This window comes from Ochotona princeps, chromosome 2 (assembly GCF_030435755.1).
Source record: "Ochotona princeps isolate mOchPri1 chromosome 2, mOchPri1.hap1, whole genome shotgun sequence".
NCBI classification, from domain to species: Eukaryota; Metazoa; Chordata; class Mammalia; order Lagomorpha; family Ochotonidae; genus Ochotona; species Ochotona princeps.
The window spans coordinates 117,688,822-117,710,938 of record NC_080833.1 but is presented as its reverse complement, the minus strand read 5'-3'; the positions used below and the strand labels follow the sequence as shown (position 1 = coordinate 117,710,938).

The following is a 22,117-nucleotide window of genomic DNA, read 5'->3' as shown; positions in this document are numbered from 1 at the left end:
TTGTACCTACTCAAATTTATCTCACATATATCTTAAAATTTTTCATGTATTAATCTTCTACCACCTTGGCCAAATTTATTCCAAAATTTTTGATGCTATGATCTATCTATCTATACATATATATAACTTCATTTAAAGTAGTTGATTGTGAATATGTACAAATCCTACTGTTCTTTGTATATGAAATTTACATAGTGTAATTTTGCTGAAATAAGTTAAAAGTAGTAACATTTTTTTGTCAAGGTCTTTAGGGTTCTTATTGCACATAGTCCCCAAATTATATCTTGCTTGATGTGATCATTCACATTTAAATTGAATGATAGTGATATCAATTCAGCAAAAAGAGTATGCCGTATTTTGAATGTTGGCATTTACCTGGGCTAGTGATACAAAACTTTTCAGTGATGCAAAGTATGTAATGAAGTTCAACAATTAGTACTCTACAGTGTCTGTAGTGTTTTCGTACTGCAAAGGAAAGATCATTGGTAGGTTATATGCTTAAGAAGAATCATTTATTTGAGAGGCAGACAGAGTGAGAGATAGGGAGAGGAAGAGAAGAATGAGAGAGAGAAGTGGTTTCTGTGCATTGATTCTCTTCCCAAACAGTGGCAACAGCTTGGATTGGGCAAAGCTGAGGCCACATATCAGAAAATCTGAGTCTCCCCCATCGGTAGCAGAAGCCCAAGGACTTGAGTCACTTTCTACTGCTTTTCTAAGGACCTTAGCAGGAAGCTGGACTGAAAACAGAACAACAGGAACTTGAATCACGACTCGCATGCGGGATTCAGGCATTGCAAGTAGCCCTAACATTGGCTTCAAAGATTTGTTAAATATATTTTATGATAATTGTAACTTAGGATGGGTTTATCGGTATGTTACCCTAACCTAAGGCACTTTTACAAGGTCATGTCATCATTGAATGGAGATCATTTCTCATATGCTTTCAGTGAATGTTTTTCTTTTGCTTGGCTACATGCTCTTGGTAGGACTTTAGTCCTATATTGTCCAGAGTAAAAACCTAAGCTCTTTCTTATTTTAGAGCAGAAACTTTTGATTTTTTTTTTTTTTACTATTCAGGACATTGTTAATTATAAACTTGTCATATTTGGTCCTTCTGGTGTTGTGGTATTTTTATTCTATACATGATTTACCAACAGTTTGTGTGTGTGTGTGTGTGTGTGTGTGTGTGTGTTGAATTACGTCAATGCTTTTACTTGCATCTTTTGAGATTATCATATGATTTTTATCTCTCCGTTTGTCAAATGAGAGGGATATGTCGAATTTTTGTGTATATTGATTTACTATTGCATTCTGGGAATAAATCCTAGTTGATTATATTGTAGAATCTTAAATGTGCTACTGATTTCAATTCACAAAATTTTCTTGGGAATTTTTGTGCATATGTTAATGAGAGATATGTCTTTACTTTTCTGTTCTTGTATTATCTTCATATGGTGCTGGATTTGTAAAATATTTGTGAAAGTACTCCATTCTTTTCCCTTTTGGAAGAGTTCAAGGATTGGTATCAGTTCTTCATTAAATAATGTTGTGTGAAATTTACCAATGAAACCATAGTTTCTGGGCTTCTCAAAGTTAAAAGTCTTATGATAAAGATTGTCTCTTTACTCATTATTTAGATTTTTTTCTTTGTCAATCACTCCTGATAGGTTATGTGTTTCTAGGAAACTATTAATTTCTTCCAAGTTATTTTATCTGTTGCTGTATTAATATCATGGCCCTGGGTATTTATGTTATGTAAGTTTCATTCTCTCTTATTTATAATTTTATTTGGAGATCATTTGCATTCTTTTGATCATGCTAAATGTTTGCAAGCTTTTTAAAAAAATAATGTGTTCACAGATAAAATTCTTATTTTTGTTTATTTGCAAGTGTTTTTCTTGTTTAATTTTCATTTATTTCTGTCTGGATTTTCAAAATTATTTTCTTCCGTTAATATTGTGCTCAGCTTCTTTTTAAACTTGCTTGAGATGTAATTTTATATTGATTATTTAAGATTTTTCTTTTTTCTTATTTAGACTTTCATCACTATAAACTTTCCTTTTTGCTTTCTACTGCATCGCATAAACTTTGACAGGCTGTTTTCTATTTTTGTTTTTCTCAAGGTATCTTTGTATTAACCTTTTGATTTATTCTTGAAGTCTTGGATTATTTATGGAAGAATTAATCCCCACACATTTGTGAAAATTATGGAATATGATCAGAAAAGATATTTGATGAGATGTTGATCTTTATAACTTGTTAAGACATTTTTTGTGGCCTAAAATATAGTTTATCCTGAATAATATTTGTGGGTACTGGAAAAGAATGTGTGTTCTATTGCTTTTTGTAGAAATGTTCTCTATGTGTCTGTTAGGTGTATTTGGTATACAGTGTCGTGTAAGTCCAAGGTTTCCTTACTGATTTTCTGTCTGGGTGATCTATCCAATGTTGAAATTGGGTACAGAAGTTCCTTAATATTATGACATTGTTGTCTACCTCTCCCTTAAGCTCCATTAATATTTGTTTTATATATTTAGGTGATGCAACATTTGATACATACATATTTACAATTTTTATCTTCTTAACAAAGTGATCCTGTTGCCATTAAACGATGACTTCCTTTACATCTTTTGTTAATTGTTGCCTTCAAGTCTGTTTTGTTTGCTATGGGTAAAACCACCTTGTTCTTTTTTTCATTGCCATTTGTATCGAATGTCCTTTTTCATTCCTTTACCTCTAGCTTATATTTACTGTTGGTGTTTAACCTATCCTCAATCTGTAATAAAGTGAATGTTTTTCTCCAACTGTGCAGTTTGTCTATTGCTTTTGGTTGGAGACAAAATACATTTGCATTAAAAGTGATTATTTGCTGGTAAGAAGTTATCACTTTCATTGTATTAACCATCGTCTGTTCTGCAGTCTGTCAATTTACTCTTATTTTACCTTCCTTTTTGGTAGATTGTTTTATTAGTATGCCTTTGTTTATCTCTACGTAAAAATACATATTTATTTGATAGGCATTTGGTTCATTCTCATACATGATGAGTGATTACATAGAGAAGTAGAGAGTTAAACAGAAGGTGAAGTTAAAATAATTGAAACTGTCTCACAAATTGCCTTCCAAGGACGTATCTTCAATGGATAGGATTCCCTATCTTGTTTCTTACCCCTTGTGATCATAGTAATCACAACTATATCAAGTCTCCATTTAGATTCCATCAACCATTCAGATTAAGAAATTGGGGTTTAAATATCTGCATGAGTAGTAGACAAGTCCTACGCAATCCATAACATATGGAACATTCTGTATCTCGTCTTCATTTTTGTTGGGTATTGTAGCATGAATTGACAGGTTTCCTTCCTGCCTTCACCAGCCTTTTTGAGTGTTTGATATCATCCCACTCTTTCCTGGCCTGCAAGATTTCTGCTGTGAAACTCCTTGGTAGGCTTTCAAAGGTTCTGTTGCTTTTCGGGTGGTCTAACTCTATAATTCTAACAGGATATATGTCAACAGTTTAGGTGAGTGTGTTTAGGAGGGGTGTGCAGAGAAATCTTCCATACCCCAGTTAGGAGTAACTAATCTTTGTGTCCCAACCAGTGAGGTATAAGTGCATCCCCGCTAACCGTTTCCTGTCTGGTTCTAAGCTTTCCTTGTTGTTCTCTGTCTATCTATTCTCGTTTTGTTTGTTTGTTTGTTTGTTTGTTTTGAGGGGTCTCTGGAGTGCTCCTGATGGTTATTACGAGAGGGGGTGGGGACCCAAAGTTGGAAGCAAGCAAGGACCAGAGAAAGCTCCTCTCCCTAGTCCCGAAGGAAGTTTACTGTTCTTCTGTTTCTGCGGACCACTCAGGGATCCTGGTTGTTGTTCCGATGACCTTGGAACCTGCAAGGCAGGATTTGGGCTTCTTCCATCCCATGTGGTAGATCCAAATGGGGGTGATTGACCTCAGAGTTCTTGGTCTCCAAAGGCACTCCATTTCCCCGTGGTCTCCTTGGCAGTAGGGATGTAGTCCTCGGTGCTCCTTGGTGAGGATCTGGGAGTCTTCAGGATTGGGATAAAAGCCTCTTCCTTTCCGCCTGCTCCACTCTGGGGTCAGGTTCAGCCAGGTTCAGCGAAATCATGCTTCAATGCTATAAACTGCTAAAGACTAAAATTAAAATAGGCATGAGACAGCTGAATAGCAATCTAAGCCATTTTAAGGTGTATAGAATACAGTTGAATGTAAACCAAAATTGAAATGTCTATGAAGAAATCACAGGTTGTGGTTGAGAACCTGCATTTTCCTATTAACATATTGGTTAATCAATACCATGTCAATTAATGCCATAATGTTGTAAATGGTTGGAAATATTATGTTGGGGCTTTTAATTGATTGGGATGATACTCTGCTGGCTCTACCTTCAGACCAGAGATGGTCTCACCAAGAAACCATTGAACTTACCAGGACAATAAGATGCTGGACTTTATGCTTGGTAAATACCTCCAATGAAAGAATGTCAACGGAATTTGAACTATGGAAATGCAACGAGGTGGAGCAATCCGCTATGGGGGGAGGGTTTTGGGAGGGGCGGGGGGAATAACAGTGCATAAAAAATGTATCACATAATGCAATGTAATTAGTTTAAAGAAAAAGGAAATACAATAAAAATATATATTAAAAAAAAAAAGGTTCTGTTGCATGTAAATGAAGCCTTTCCTTCTGCTGTTATCATTCCCAAGATCACAGATGAAGGAGATACTTAAGTGTCAGGGAAAGGATAGGGAAGCTCATTGGTATCAAGGCCTAGAATTGCTGAATTAAATAAGAACACATCAGGCAAGAACAAATTTTGTAGGCTCATCTTTCCCTAGCCATGCATTCAGTTTGCTGACTAACTTGTGTTTCCGTCCCAGTAATGATTAGCTATTTTCCTTTACCCTGAAATAGGATGGGCATTGTCACCTCTTGTCTAGTCTTACAAGCAGGACCCTTTGGCTGATTCAAGGGAGCCTTGAGAAGTGGGACTTAGTGTAGGCTAAGGGAGGAATAAAACCTGTTGTCATGGTGGAGCAACTTGTATTTGTTATTCCTGTTAATTATTATTTTTCTTTGTCTTTCCATAGCTTTGGCAAAGACGAACTCCTGCCAATTGCTTTTAGTTTGCTCAGCTCCCGATCTGAGTGACACCTGGCATTGAAACTGAACGATTTATTGATAGGTTTCATTTATAAGAGTACCAGAAGGTGTAGTAAACCACCAAAATGACACCACTAATCCCACAGTCTATTATCTTTTACAATGGGAAGCTTAGAACCCAAGTGAATATGGCTGCCACAAGCTGAATTTTGTGATAGGCTTGACTCTATCAGATCCAGTGGGCAAAAATGAATTTAGGAATTAGAAACTTGAGGACGAATGTTTGAAGCTGTAGAGAAACAGAAATAGCTTAGTGAAGCATTGCATTCCCTAAAGGATCAATAATGGACAGTTTCTTCTTTGTAGTGAAGAGGGGCCTGGTAATATCTTCTTAGGTCAATGAGTGTCTTGTGAAGCTCGGGGCACCGAGAGTCTTGGATTGATTAGTTATTGGGAAAAGAATTCAAATGTTGGCATTCAGAGGAAAAATTGGTTTAGGATATATAGAGGTAAGAATTCAGGGTTAAGAAAGCAAGTTAAAATTGCATGGAGCATTCAGGAATCTAGTATTAAAAGAGAAATATGGCTCATTGGTATAGTAGAATCTGCATTAAATAACAGGGGGTCAGGAACAGTTGTTGGGCTGATCATAGTGCTTCACCTTCGAGGCTGGGTTGCAGACAGGCCTTCAATTCCTAGAGATAATTGCTGGGAGTTACATGTGATTCCTTAGAGAAAAAGGGGAACTGGATGGGATGCTGATGCAGGGCTTCAATTTCAGTAAAACTAAAAATGTGTGAAGCTGATCTACAAGGCAAGAACTTGTTCACAAAATAAGGTAGTACTTCAGGGAAGGTGTTCAGTGTAGCAGCTAAGACACCCCTTGAGACGCCTGAATCCAAGTTGGATTTCCAGCCAAACCTACGCTTCAGCTACCTGCTCATGTGCACCCTGGGAAGCAGCAGATGACGGCCCAGGTAGCTGTGTCTCTGCCACACAAGGAAAGACACAGATTGAGTTCTGAGTTCCTGGTTTTGTTTTTATCTGATCCTGGCTGTTGCATGCGTTTGAAGAATGAGTCAGGAAATGGCAAATCTGTCTCTGAATCTCCCTTTCAGATAAATAGTTGTTAAAAGGACCAAGGCACAGGCCTTTTAATCATCTAGTATATTGATATATCAAAGTGTGTGTGTGAAAGAGAGAGAGAGAGAGAGAGAGAGAGAGAGATAAAGGATGATATACAAAGCTGGACACAAAATCGTGACAATAGCGCTTTTTGTTCAGCTGTCTGAATGATGAAATAAATCATAGTAATCATTTTACATGATTTATTATTATATAAAAAATAAATGTTGCAACTGAGCAAATAAAAAAGAGGACACTCCTACACTGGGACTATATTGGTCAGAGAAGCACTCTCCAACAGGATATACTAGAAACTAGACCCAGTTGGACATGTGGAGTTTTGATAGACTAGTGGTGAGAGTGCATACTGGGTGGGAGGAAGGCCTTGGAAAGGGGAGTGGAGGCATAAGGACTTTGGCACATTAATGAGAAAGTCATTTTGGCTGGCGTGGAATGTTTTTGTAGCAGAGCAGCATGGATGAAGCCAAATGAACTCATGGAGTTCACATGCTGCATTTAAGTCATCATTACTGACTGTTCTGTTAGATTTTGATGTTGATTCTTTCACAGTTACTTTCTGTTTGCTTTGACTTCAACTGAAAATTAGATGAGATGAGGAAATTCTATGCGATAAATACATGAACATTTTGGGTGTATTGATTTCTAGGAGTAGTATTTTCAATCTCACAAAGGAATTTCTGCTTAATTTTTTTATGACAACTATTAAGCTAATACAAGGTAAAGCTAGAATTTGAACCTACATATCTTTTATAAATTCATTCTCTCCAATATAAACATGACCTTTTATATGTCCATTCTCCTGCTGCTTAAGCTGAACTTTGACGTATCAGTATAATAAACTGGGTTCTTAAATACTTCAAGCATTCCTTCAGGTATTTTCAACGTCAAAATATGTGAAACTACAAAAGGGATACATATGTTTATGCTTGGCTTGAATCTAATTGTACAAGAGTATTAAGCTTTGTTTTCTGTTGCAAGAAGCTGTCAATGAGTGAATGACATTGCATATACACCGATTCCTACCAGGTGACAGGTGACAAAGATTGACTGTCTAAGTGGGTATTCCAATGGGTGCTGAAGTGGGAATGATGCATGCATAAGGAGTGTGTGGAGGGATGAGGTTTCCTTTGACAATGACAATTAGTCAACTGGATCTACTTTACGGACAACAATGTGCAAAAAGTGAGAGCACAGCTAGCAGAAACTTACTTTTTACCTGGAAGGTGGGAGTTCAATCAGAGTGCACAGGTAGGATTACTATCTTTAAAGTATTGCCAAAGGCAATATGACCTATATGATAATTTCCTCTCTACAAAGGAGGAATTATAATGCTCCTTGTGATTGTGCCTGTGAGTGTGTGCGTGTGTGTGTGTGTCTTTCAAAGCTAGCAGAGAAAAGACAAGTAAAGCACTACAAGGCAACATAAATGATTTAAGATGCAACGATTTTGCCAGGGAAACATTCAAGACGGAGTCTAATCCTTTAATCTAACCCTAGTCCCTTTAAAAGCTTTGAGCTAGGAGTTGACTCAGCATGTCAGTGCCAAGAAGATCCATTGACCCTGAGTTCAGTGCTGAGAAATTGAGAAATGTTCTTTTTAATGTCTATTCAATAAATACAGCAGCCACCTTGCAAAGGGCTGCACAATCCACTTCAAATCCATTATGGGATGTTCTTGTGGGCTGACAAGTTGTCCTGAGACAACAGTGACCATGAGATGAGGTTAACCCTTCCTGTGGAATGTAAATCATCAGAGCCACTGCCTTTACTGGCTCACCTAAGACCTTGAAAAGAAGAAGGTATTTGCATTGATATGAGTACCCCATGGCACGCATCACCCTCCAGACGAAGGATACTTTTTGAATGCACAAACTCATACACAGAGATATACATATAATAACCAGAAGCTGAGTTTTTAAAACAAAAATAATGACAAAAAGACAGCTGATCAGATCTTTCCTCTTCCCTGTAGGCTTCTTTCATCTGCTTTGGTCTTCAGCAATCTCTGCCATAGTGCCTATGAACACTGTGGCTATATTTATGAAATTCATATCAAGAGATGTAATCTGATAACGGATAGCTGTCCTAATAATAGGTTAAGAGAGAAATCCAATAAATGTCATTTGGGTCCTTGAATATCAGACTTTTGCACACATTTAATGCTTATGAGACAAATGGGAGAAAATATTAAAAAATTAGACAATTTAAAAAAAGTATAATGGTTGGTAACTGTCCTTCTATGAGACCAGAGGGAAATGTGACCTAGAAATAAACCAACCAAGGAATTTCTTGAGAGTTGGGTCAAACCAAGTCTAAGAATCAGTGCTTTGGAGTCTTTGAATTGTAAGAATTTTCTTGAATAAAATCATTTGCTTCAGAGCAAATGGTAGCCATTATGTAAATAGTTGCGGATTAGTATGTTAGCTTGTTAACAAGTGACATGACATTAATCAACAAAGAGTATTCATACTCTCTCTCTGCTTATTGAACACCGTCTACCTTCAAAGAGTATTACAAATTAGAATAGAACATTGGATACTGAGGAAAAGGGAGATTTGCCCAAAGTACTTTCCTTGGAATCAATGTTTTAGAAATGTGTAGCTGCTATTTGGAATTTGTTGTTATTGTTAAATCAGTGTGCAAAATATTCAACAAAACATAGAAATTGTTTTATCAGAACCGCTCTCCAACTGTAACTTTATGCTGATTATCAATCTCAAAAGTTGTGAAAACCATGCAATGATTTACCAACTTTAAACCTTGAAGTACTTAGTTTTTAAATGAATATCTTGGAATCTACCTTTTGTAGACCATGACTTAAGGAGTGCTTTCCATTAAATTCAAGCGGGATGTCTTTTTCAAAGCAAATAGAAGGATCTTTCAGTCACCCTAGGCTTTCTCCTTTGTCTATGAGAAGGTATTAGTAATTTGCTCAGTGGACTTTGAGGAGACCAGATTTATGCCTCCCAACAGGGTAAAGGGACTTCCACATCCAGATTGCTGGTGTTGGGAAACGTGAGCTCTGGGGACAAGGAGAGGGTATAAGCATCCAGGGAATATAGGAGCAGAAAAAAGTGACTCCTTGGCTTTGCCCTTCTCCATTTCTGCCTTGCTTCCTCCTGGGTCTGTTTCGATCGGGGGTAGACCAATGTGCGTGGGTCTTGGCTGTCTGTATGCAAGATGGAAGTGATTTCTGCTCCTTCATTTGTACTTCAGTTGCTTCTCCTTGCACAGCTGCTTGCCCAAGGACAGAGATCATGTGATCCGTGTTTAAACTGAAGCTTTCTCCTCCTTGTAGAGGATGAGTTGTCTCTCTTGTCCTAATCAACACAACTGAGAAGGTGTTGGAGAGAATGGGTATGTGCTATATTCCGTGTTTCAGGTTTGAAGCTAGGAATTTCACACACTGACCATTCAGGAAGGTATTATTTCCCTCAGAGTTTACCTCAATGACTTACTCTAGGAAATGAAGCTAGTAAGTGGTGAAAAAAATTGAAATCAGATGAACTTGACTCCAAATTCCTCTGTACAGCAAGACAGCTGTGTACAGCATGCTTTGGCAGGTAACATTTCTGTGTGCACTCTTTAATTTGGATTCTGATATACATGCTTAAATCAGCTTTCAGATACAAAAACAGAGAGGATGATTGCTTGTGTAAGGTCTTGGGGCAATTGAAACTCTCGAAGATCACTATTCTAAACTAGGGTTACATTTCCAGTCTCAAAACTGAAAATAGCTTAAGTAGATTTGTGTTATTTTCTGTTTATTCCAAATGAAAACTACAAGAGAAAAGAGTGAGTTGATCAGCTTCAGTGTTACATACAATGTTAACAGTATGAGAATTATTGCTTCGGTTGATTCTCCATAATCTTACAAAACTGGGCCTGTTAATATCTGCATTCTGGAGAAGAGATAAAAGAGGTTTAGAACATTTAAATCAAGAGTGTTGGAGTTTGTACTCAATCCGCTTTTGGAAATGCTTATTTCTTTGAAAGGTAGAACTACAGAGAGAGGGAGACAGGGAGAGACAGCCTGAAAGAGAGTGAGAAAGCACACTTCTATCCATGTGTTCACTGCCCAGATGGCCACAACAGCCAGGGCTGGGCCAGACTGAAGCCAGGGACCTGCCTTGGTGACCATGTGGCACGGGGTCTGATTTTGCAGCTGCCCCATGACCCATGGAGCCCTCATCCTCTGAAATGCCACATGGGTGGCAGTGGGGCAAGTGCTTAGGCCATCTTTGTGCTGCTTCCTCGGGCACATTGGTACAAAATGCCCTTTCAGTTCTAGAGACCCAGCTTTCACCCTACCGTCGGTCGGCCTCTCAAATGAAACCTCACCATCAGGACTTCCCATTCTCTCACTGATACAGTCATGAACTGTCAAAAGATATGGATGCAAAGTGAGATCAAATCAATAACCCGAATACTTTCTCCAGGAGACAAATCACGTGTGTGCATGTCAAAATATATGGATGTGTGAGTGCAGGGTCACAGATGGAAGCACAGCATCCTCTGTGTTGAAAAGTTCATTTATTTTACAACTGTAAGGTGAGTTTCTTGGTAGGTCCTCTCTCTGTGGCTTTTGCTCATATTGAAGTAAAATCCTGTCATAAGTCTGTCTCTTTATATCAGAGTCCTGGTGAGATTTTTTTTTTCTGATTGATTAAGAGCAAGCATCTATGCCTGTATCAGAACTGCATATTGTGAATGGTGTGACAACTCCGTGTATCACCCAGGGATTCCGTCATTGCAATAGCAAGAGAGTCCCAGATTGGATTGCACCTGAGCAATGACAATTCAGTATTGATGTTCATGTGACACTGGAAGCTACTGTAACAATCTTTATTTTATCTGTGGCTTTTGCTCTCGGGCTTGAGTTGAGCCCCACAGGGTTACCACGATAATCAACACCTCTAATTAGCACTTAGAAGTGTCTAGCTCCCAAGGCTGTCATTAGAACACAAGCTTAGTGTGCAAAATACTGAAGCTGTTGCATTTCCCAAGTAAAATCTTCCTCTAAAGCCTATGTCATGGATTCTTTTCAATATTCTGCTGGCAGGAGCCCCACCACCCTGTCTCCCTTGCCTAGTTTTTTTTTCCTGCTTGCTTCATTTCAGAGGATGAGAGCTCCATGGGTCATTGGGCAGCTGCAAAATCAGACCCTGTGTCACATGCCAGGTTCTGCTCACTAAGGCAGGTCCCTGAGTCAGGGTGTCTACCAATTCTCCATTGCAATGCACTAGATAATAATTTGTGTAATGTTCAACACATAACGCAGTAGCAGAGCCTCCCTCCCTGTATTCCTCCATCTCATTTTCCTTTTACAAATGAGATGAAGGAGAAATAGCTGAGCACTTGCTTGTGCCTCTGTACTCAGTAGGCCCAGGGGAGCACCCTTCCCCCAGCCAAGTGGTAAGAGGCAGCAGGATAGCTGTTTAGTGGAGGTTTGATGTTGGAAGAAAAATGATCCATTGGCTGAGGGTACCATGGTATACTCAGCGATGGCTGGCAGTTTATCCTCCACAAACCATCACCAAGTCAAATGTACGCTAATGCTGATAACGATTTATTGCCCTTATTATTGTCGCTATTGCTGATATGAACACAAGCTCAAGAGCAATAAGAGAGCATTATAACACCTGGCTGCATCCATGTCTTTGACTATCTTCTCTAAAAGCACTCTCTGTCATCCCCTGCCATTGTATCATCTCCCACCTAAAATTTAGAGGGTCGCTCCTAGGTGAGTGAATTTGAGGAGGCACATCGAATGGCAAGGGGCGATATAAAAGGGAACAGGGGTAGGAAAGGAAATAAGGTTGGGAGAGTTCGACCCAGACTCCCCGTGAAAGAGGTAGGCTGTGCTCCATTCCTCACTCTTCTCAAGTTACTGCAGCCCTAGTGCATCTGGGGCAAAGCCCTGTGGCCAGACAAGGGGTTAGGCAAATCAGTTGTAACCTTTGTCACCTGCCAGTGACAGGTGTGGAAGATTTGAATTCTCATCTGTTCTTAACTCTGCCCACTCAGATGCTGTGTCTCTGGACCTTATTTTTGGTCCTTTTAAAAAGAGATAATAGTATTTATTCCTGGTAGTGAATGGTTTCTGAAGTTTCTTTTCTGTTGAAGGATTTAGGAAAAGAATCTTTGGCTCTATCTCTTCAACTCTTTTCCTAACAAAACTGGCATCACTATCTTCTCATTGCAGAATAGAACTCCAACCAGGTGTCTACTACCTCATGTGTGTACATCTATGTAGTCTTAGTATAGTTATCAAGGATGAAATGTGACCAGGTGCTTCTTACCACTAATCACAGAAGCATGCGAGTGTGTGTGTGTGTGTGTGTGTGTGTGTATGCGTGCACAAACACAACGTAACTGAGTTCCATTACCCTGATAATGTTTTAAGTATATAAATAGTGATTGCTAATAATGTTTAAATTCTCCTCTTATGAAGGGTGTATGACTCATGTTCAAATAATATGTATCAGAAATGGTTCCAGACATTTTTACATAGATTATCTTGTTAAGCTAAATTGGCTCTCAAAATGGAAATGTGTGGTTATTATTCTGTGTTTAACATATTGGAAATCTGAATCACAGAATGAGTGTAACTTGCTCAGAATCACAGAGCCATGGATTTTGGATTCAATGCGTTTTGCTTTTTGCTCCAAGCTGAACCAACTGATGATAGGCTTGCTTCATATTCCCTGAGACTGTATGTGGCTTGACACAAGCTGGCCTTGTAGCAGGGGTGACAGTGTGGAGCAGCAGAGGCAGCTCTGTGTGTGTCTGGTCCACAGCAGAGACGAGGCGTATGGAGCAGTACAGTGGGAGATTCCAATTGTCTTTAACATATGAGTAGTATAACTAAAGACAGAGAGGCTCCAATTGAAGCCTTGACTTTCCCTATATAGTGATGATACCATGCCTTCTTGAGAATGAATGGCGATACATAAGGATTTGAAGCACCTGTCAAACAGCAGGTGCTTAACACTTAACACAAGTGATTCTCCTTCTTTTGGATGAGCATAAGTTTATACTTAAATAATGTCAGCATTTCTGGAACCAGTTATAGTTGGTAAAATGCTTTTATGTACTTATCTTATACATTGTTCTCTTCCCTCAGCCCTCCTAGATAGGCAAATATAAGAGGTAGTTAGAAACTAAATACCATCTATCAGGTAAATTTAACCCGAAAATTAGAGCAAATAGATTTGTAACTGTGGAGATATGATGTTTGTTTTCTTGAATGAATATCTGTGAGAAGTAAAAGATGAGCAATTAGCCTTCCACCTTTTACATCTATTAAAGCATTCCTGTTTGGTTACACACCTGCTTTGTCAGTACGACCAGAATGAATCCTGGTTGGTCTGTTTACCTGATATTTGCCCAAGCCTGCGATCAACAAGAAAACACATCTCAGCATCTCACTTGGCAAGAGGAAGAATGGAGGCAGCAGAGCAGCTGTCATATTTATTTCAACAGCAAAGCAGGTCAGGGAAATTGATAAAATTAATCATACCAACTAGCAAACATCAGGAGTGAGAATGTGAAGGAACAGATGAGTTCTTGCTTCATTCCAAGCTGCACCTGCCTTTAGTTCTAATGGAATCTGTGCAGTCAGCTGATGGAAGCGGGAAAGGAGGGGGCTGTGGCATTGGAAAGAAAGGCCTGGAGAGAAATTGGAACATGAGAGATTATTGGGGCAGGTCTTAGTCTGCAGGCCTGTGGTGTCTGTGAAACGCTGTTCAGGTCTCTGCGGCTGCAGGAAATCCATCTTTAGATGTCCCATGAAGAGAATAAGTTCAGGACCTGATATTGACTTGGATGTAAGGCAGGTGCTCATAACTAATTTGGGCAACATTTCGTTTCCGTTATACGAGGAATCATGGCCTTTCCTGCCATAATTCCTTGACTCCGGGTGTGCTTTAGCATCACCTGGAGAGCTTTTAAAAATACTAGAGCGGGTGTCTGGCCTTGAGGTTAAGATGCCGGTTGGAATGACTGCATCCCATATTGGAGTTTCTGGGTATGATTCCTGGCACCAGCTCCCAATTAAAGCTTCCTGCCAGTGTGAAGCTCGGGAGGCAACGTTGATGGCTCAAGTAATTGGGTTCCTGCCGCCCTTGTAGGAGCCCTGGATTGGGCTCCTGGCTCCAGACTCCAGCTCTGGCCCTAGCCCAGCCCGATTTTAGGAGTATCTGGAAAATGAGTCAGTGAACAGGAGTCTTGTCTTTCACTTTTACTAACAATATGATAGTACTGATTTCCTCATCTACCCCTTGTTGAACTCAATCAGATTTTCTGGCAGGTGAGGCTGAGGCATTGATGATTTTTATAAAATGTCTAGATAATTCTAAGGTGAAACCGATGCCAACAGCCAGTGGTCTACAGCAGTTTTCAAACATTAATATCCATCAGGATTATCCGAAAGGCATGTTAAAACTAAAATACTAGGCTCCCCACCTGACTTTTGTTTTTATTTGGTGGGTCTTGATTGGAGTATGGGAATTTTTTTTTTTTTAAATCTGCTGTTTAAGTCAGAGTTGAGAGGAAGAGAGAGAAATTGTGCATCTACTGATTCATTCCCTAGTTGGTCCTAATGGCCTGCCCTGAGCCAGTCTGGAGCCAGGAGCTTGGAGTTCCATCTGTGTCTCCCAATGTAGGCATAGGGGCAAAAGCCCTTGGGATATTTTCTGCTGCTGTCCCAGGCCACTAGCAGGGAGCTGAATCAGAAGTGAAGTGGCCAGGACACAAATTGGTGTTCATGTGGGATGCCAGTGTCATAGGCGGAAGCTTTACTGGCTATGCCACCACACCTGCAACAAGAGAATTTTTATGTCTAGAAACTCTTTAGGAAATGAGTGTGCTGCTGCTTCAGTGACCAAACTTCCATGCGTATAAAGAACGGCACTAACTTCTTGTTTTGATCCTAACTACTACTGGCTATCTACCTTTAGCAAGTTACTTAATGTTTAAGCTATATTTCCTATCATCATCCCCTTCCTTATCTCAAAGATTTCTGGAGGCTCAAGTGAGCTATTGCACATGGAAATATTATATAAATTGTAAAGCAGGATGAAAACACATTTTTGATAGTTAATTTCTTTTAAAATTTGTATTTGATTTCTGTTTGCAGACTAAGCTATGTTTGCGACCATTAAAGACAATGTCCCTCATTCATTAAAAAAATAAGTACCTTCATATAACAAGATCTGGACCAAATGCTGGGGTAGAACAATGACCACAGCAAAGGTATCTCTTCCCTCATGAAACTCACGTTCCTATACATGAGCCAATTTTCTTCTATTTCTAATGGCCAATCAAGTACTTATGGCTTTCATAATTTCAGTGCCTAGAATAAAATAATTTAAGAATTTAAACTTTTTATGATACACAAACATTAAATAGAATCCAAATTGCAGTGTCCCAAAAGTTTTACTGTAATGAAGTTGTGCTTATTCATTTTCATATTTTGTGTTACAATGACATTGTCAGGTGAATGTAATGAAGAATGTGTGGCCCAAAATGCCTAAAAATGGCCTTGTGTGCTTGTGAGTTTAACTTTATTCTAAGCACAATGGGGATGTTGATGATCAAAAAGAAAATAGCTGGTTTTTCTTAGGTGCATGCAATATGCCAGGTGCTGTTCTAAGGCAGTATAACCTTTGGAACCCTTCTCTTCCCATTTGACTGAGGATAAAAATGAACCAGCAAATGGAAGATCATCCTCTCCATCTCTCCTTCTCTCCATAAGTTGGCCTTTCTAATAGTAAATAAATAAATCTTAAAAAAAATAGCTCATGGAGAAACAGAATTAAATCAATATACTTTAAAAACCCATGCACAGACTAACATTTTTCTTTTTTTTTTTTTTAGATTTATTTTATTTTTTTATTACAAAGTCAGATATACTGAGAGGAGGAGAGACAGAGAGGAAGTGGAGCTGCCGGGATTAGAACCAGCGGCCATATGGGATCAAGGCGAGGACCTTAGCCACCAGGCCACGCTGCCAAGCCCAGGCTAACATTTTTCAAGACCTTTCTGAAATTCCTCTCACATGAATTTTAAAATTGTTTAACCAAAATAAATTTATATTTCAATTTAATTTCCAAAAAGATTTTGTAGTTCCTATGTATTTCTGTCCTTCTGGAACTCAGATAACCTTTGGGAACAGAAGCAGTGTCTCCTGGATCTTTCTATTCTCATTTGTAAAAATACTGTGTGAGACACTGTCATTTTCCAATGAAATTTACAGAAAATTGAGTACTTTGGATATTTATTCATATTCCATATCATCATAAATGGGTTTGCTAGGTGAGGTCAAGTTGAAGTGTGACTACTTACATGGCATTTGAAAGTTTGAGCTTCAGTTTTTAGGTGGAATTTATTATCTATAAAGAGAAAATTGGGGTGGGGGGCTTGTCATTTCTAAAGACTTTCATGGTTAGATTTCTTCCTGATGAGTCCTGGAAATCATTTGATTATTCCTCAAAGTAGAAAGGGATTTTTAAGTTGCTGGAAAAGTTGACCTAAAAGATAAGTTTACTTTGGCTCAAAAACCATCAACATTCAGGCACAGTTTTTACACTATGTATGTTTTCCACCAAGTTTTTAAAGACAACCCTCTCATATTTTTAGCTATAAAACTTGATAGCAGCTTGAATTCTAAAAAAAACAAAACAAAAACAAAGAAAAAACACTTAGAAATGTGTGCACCTACAAATCCTGCTATTTCATCTCACAGATGAGAACCAGATCCTTTGGAACTGGTTACAATGGGATCATTGGAGAGCTTTGTGGATCTCCAGTGATCTCCCATTTCCCGTGATTCTGATGCCAGCAGCTCTTTCTCTGGACTCACTGGATCACTTTACACTCTCCAAGATGTGACCTATAGGTTGCCTGGCAACACTAACAAGACTGGTCTTTACTCTGAAGTTAGGCATCAGTTGCTGTCATCACATTTTAAATTATTATTACTATTTAACAAAACAATGGGCAAGGCGTATGTAGCTCTCAGTGGGATATCCTCTCTGGAGAAAATGTTCATGTAGATTTCCTGGGAAACTAATTTATTTTCTTTTCTTAAAACAGATCTCAGTTAAGTGTGCACAAGATAGAAAAAGTCTAGGATGGGGTAGAAAGGATTGAGTTGTTGGGCTGGTGAAATAACACAGGCAGTCCTGAGCAGATAAATAATTGGGATGTGCAAATTATACATAGAAATGGAACGCAAGACACATTTATTTTCTGACAGTTGTTGAGACTACTAACATTTTGGTGAATTCCTGGCTGAGGACTGAAATTGAATTATGGAAACTAAGTGTCCAGGAACCAAGTTTTTAGTGTTAAGAGTGGGTTCAATAAGCAGTGTTTCATTTCTGTTTTAGAGTTTTAGGATTTTATTTATGAAATGTTTGGCCAACACAACCGCTGGCACATTTCTTTGATCACAATTGTTACTTAATAAATATTTCTAGACTTGTGTTGCTAATAGTACAAACATTTTACATTGTGTTCAGAACTTGAGTTCCTAAATCAGTCAAGCATATATTTATTAGGCTCTTAGTATTTGTCCCTTGTGTACCGGAAACTAATATATACAGGAAGATAAAGACATGATAGATGCTTTCTTTCTTTAAGATTTATTTTATTTTTGTTTAGGAGACAGAGAGAGAGAGAATATGAACCATCCTCCTGCTGGTTTACTCCTCAAATGGTCGCAACAACCAGAGCTGAGACAATCTGAAGCCAAGAGCCGGAAGTTTCTTCTGGCTCTCCTATGTGGGTGCATGGACCCAAGGCTTTGGACCATCCTCCACTGCTTTTCCAGGCCTTAAGCAGGGAGCTGGATTGGAAGTGTAACAGCAAGACATGACCCCTTACTCATATGGTATGCAGGTGGTAGTAGTAGGAGAGATTTGGTCTATTGAGCCACAGTGTTGGCCTTGGCAGGTGCTATTAAATGCATAATTTATTTAATACCATAATTAAAACCATTAATGACATTTATTGAGCACTTCCTGTGCTCAATTATAAATCCTTTTGAGAATATGTCTCTACAACAGTCCAGCATGGTTGCTGTTGCCTGTGACCTCCTGTCCAAGATCGTATAACTTGTTATGGGGGAGGACTGAGTCCCATGCAAGATTGACCTGGTTCAAAAACCTCATGCTTTTCGCTATGACCATGGCATTGGTACAACTTCATTCATGAACCATTTCGCCATTTGTCTACTATCTATCACATTCTATTTACCACATTCCTGCTGGTGCATTGTTTAACAAAGAGAGAGGCTTAGAAGATCTATTGGATGGCATGTCTTTGACAGTGGACAAACTCTTTCCCTACATTCCGGTGGTGAACAAACAGCCATGTATAATTTTTGAATAATTTCTGCAATTTCTTAAACAGAGTAAAGAAAGAATTAGAACGACTTGATCCAGTTAGCAAAATATAGACCTAGAATAACTGCTATTGGTACAGGATACATTCTGTGTCACCATATCTTAGGAAGGTAATTATATCCCAAGCATCCCCCTCATTGTTAACAGAGAATTTAGACTATATAGTTTGCCAATTATACTTTCTAAAACATCACAGTGTAACATACCATTTAGAATAAAGACAAATAACATTGAAATAGTCCAAACAGAATCACATGCTTATGATAAAAACATTTTCCTGCATTTTGTACTGTGATAACACCGGAGACTGGGATGACTTACAAAGAAAGAAAATTTATTTCTCACATTTCTGGGGAGTAGAGTATCAAGTTATCAGCACCTTTTCGTTGCATTGCAACTTGGCAAAAGGCACCACAAGGTTGAGTTTGAGTGTAGGCACAAGATGGAGTGGCCAAAACGTTTTCTTTATCAGATACTGCTTCTGTGAGCACTCTTCTAATAACAGAATTAATTCATTCCTAATGGCCAGGCTCTCATGATGCCATCATGCCTTACAGCTCCCACCTCTCCGTGATATGGCTTTAAGCATGATGTTTCCAACAGGGTAAATTTGGGAGATCCATTTAAATCCTAGAAATGGACCATCTGCTTATATTACAGTTTAGTTTATTGGCAAATGTTGTTATCTGTGGTAATAACGACGATAAAAGAAAATTTTTTGAATTCATAATATAATAGAGTATATGCTCCTAGTAAAACAAAACAACAAAAATTTTGTTTCACTTTCTCCCAGTGTCTTGTGTCTCTAAGGACAGAGAAGCTACTAATGAAAGTTTTAATTCCATTGCCTTTCACTCTAGCTCTCCCACCCTGCCACATAATGCAAACATGGAAGTATAAAGGCAGACAAGCATTGCTGTGGAATGCAAAGGAGAATTCTCACATTAGAACAACAACCCAGGAAGATACAACCACTAACAAGCATTAAAAACAGGCAGAACAAACCCTTGTATAGAATCTTGCTGACAAGCACTATTAAATATTAATTCTATAGACCGTGGAGACATCATTAAACAAACATATATACCCCGATGCTGAATGTGCACTGGTCCAGGCATTTGTTTTACACACAGCTGTTGACTAGGTGTAGTCTTTTGTGTTGCTTTTCCAGGCAAAAGACAATTTCCCCCACTTCCATTAATTGTATCCTCACACATCACTGAAATTCTCATTGCCTTTTGGTTATTTGTCTTGTCTTTGCCTTTCATTTAATTGGGAAGACAATTTTTAGAGAGCGAATGAAAGTAGGTACCAGTTTTAAGGCTGTCAAGCGTGGATAAAAATGCATGTTTAGATAGTGATCGCTGAGATTAAAAAAAGAAAAGAACTACACAAAGATATACAGAGATTTGAGAACACTGGGTGAACTTTGCCCTGGAAAATCTCACTTTCAAACTTCTTTTTTTGCCAAGATTCTTCAACTATCCTAAAAATAAGGAAAAAGAATTTCTTTACCACAGCTACTAGTCAAGCTATTATATTCAGTTTTTCTCCAAGATATGAACATTGATTCATCCCTTGATAACCATGGAGAGCTGGGGGGCTTTCTCACCTCCCATCATACAGTGAAATCTGTGTATGCTCATACAAAATGGTGTAATCTTTACTTGTTATTTGTACATATCCTTATGTATGCTTTAAATCATTTCTAGATTAGTTCTAATACTTAATACAATGTAAATGTTATGTAAATAGTAGTTCTGTACTGTTTAGGGGATAATAACAAGATAAAAATATCGACATACTCACTACAGAGGCAGATTTTTTTTTTTATCCTATACATTTTCCGTGTGCTGTTGGTTGATTTCATCAACACAGAGCTCATGGATACATAAAAGTATTAAGAAGCAGTCGCATCAGATTTGCAATCATAATCACGGAGCTAAACAGGGCTCCAGAGAGCATCGAGTTCAATGATCCTCAAACTTCAGGGACCTCAGAACATTCTTGTTAAATCACAGGTTGCCATTTTCCACTCCTGGAGTCTCTGATCCAGTCGGTTGCAGCCAAGGCTGCAGAATTTACTTGCGTTTCTTTCAAGCTCCCAGGCAACACTGGGGCTTTTAGTTTGGGGCAAAAAATTGAGAGTCACTTATCTAGACTGACCTACATGTTTTATCGATTAAGAGACTAAAAATTTCCCCAAGGTTACATCTTTAAGTGAAAACTGATTTCTTTCAATTGAAATGTGCCTCCATACTAGACCTTGTTTTTTTTTCCACTGTCATGGATAATTTTAGAAAGCTGCTCTAGGGAGATTTCAACCCTGTAGCAACATGAGGAACTCACAATTTGGCTTATCCCTTCTGTAGTGGAATCTGAGAATGGCTCATGGGGCCAGATGGGGCAGGGTGTGGGTCAGGGATCTCCATGCCAACTTCCCTCTTTTACAGTAGTGACCGGGCTTGAGATGTGACGCGCGAAGAACCGTGTCGCTACCAGCAATGGAAATGGGATCTTGGTGTGGGACTCGGGTGCCCTTCATCTTTTTATTTATTTTTTTTATTAAATTTATTCATTAATTACATTGTGTTGTAATTACAGAGAATCTGGGATTCTCCCCCCACCTTCCCCCCATGGTGGGTTCCTCCACCTTGTTGCATAACCATAGTTCAAGTTCAGTTGAAATTCCCTCTTTGCAAGTATATGCCAAGCATAGAGTCCAACATCTTATAGTCCAGTCAAGTCCAACTACTTATTGGGTAGACCCTCTCTGGTCTGAGGGCAAAAATATGGAACGCTTCACGAATTTGCGTGTCATCCTTGCGCAGGGGCCATGCTAATCTCTGTATCGTTCCAATTTTAGTATATGTGCTGCCAAAGCGAACACGGGTGCCCTTCATCTTTACCAGGTGTGACAACCACCCTGGCCTCTCTGCAGGATACTGGGCTGAACTTGAGAAATGGTGACCAACGTCTGCCTGCTTGGAAGGAAGGGCTTTATGTCCGTACAATTATAGCCTGGATTTGTATTTCGTAAATTCCCAAAGAGAGTGCTTCCGGTAAAGCAGTGTTCCATGGCTGTCTTATGGTTTCAGGAGCCTCCCACCATGATGTATCTCTTCCGTCTACAAAGTCAGAAGCATGATCTTTCAAGACTGTCTCATGATGTCTTCCACTTCTAGCCCGGCTTCCTGTTGCCGAACACCTTGGGAGGCAGCAGATGAAGGCTGAGGCACGGGGGTCCCTGCCAGGCACTAGTTCCTGGGTCCCGGCTTGCTCCCAGCTGCCCCAGGCAATTTGGGGCGGTTGAACCTGTGCTAGGACGATCTCTGTCTCTATTACTTTCTTCCTTGCAAATAAATAAGAGTAAGCAAAAATTGAAGGGGAAAAGAAAAATAAAATGTATTGCCAGAAAGACAAAATATAATCCAGGTTGCCTTCAT

General features: G+C 39.0%; 1 non-coding gene across 1 annotated transcript; it reads right to left on the bottom strand.

Moving 5' to 3' along the window:
• Window positions 1–21,457: 21,457 nt before the first annotated feature.
• Window positions 21,458–21,561, bottom strand: LOC118758660 (U6 spliceosomal RNA). Its single transcript, XR_004995761.2, has one exon. It is a non-coding gene; the product is annotated as a U6 spliceosomal RNA (small nuclear RNA).
• Between the last annotated feature and the right edge of the window lie 556 nt (window positions 21,562–22,117).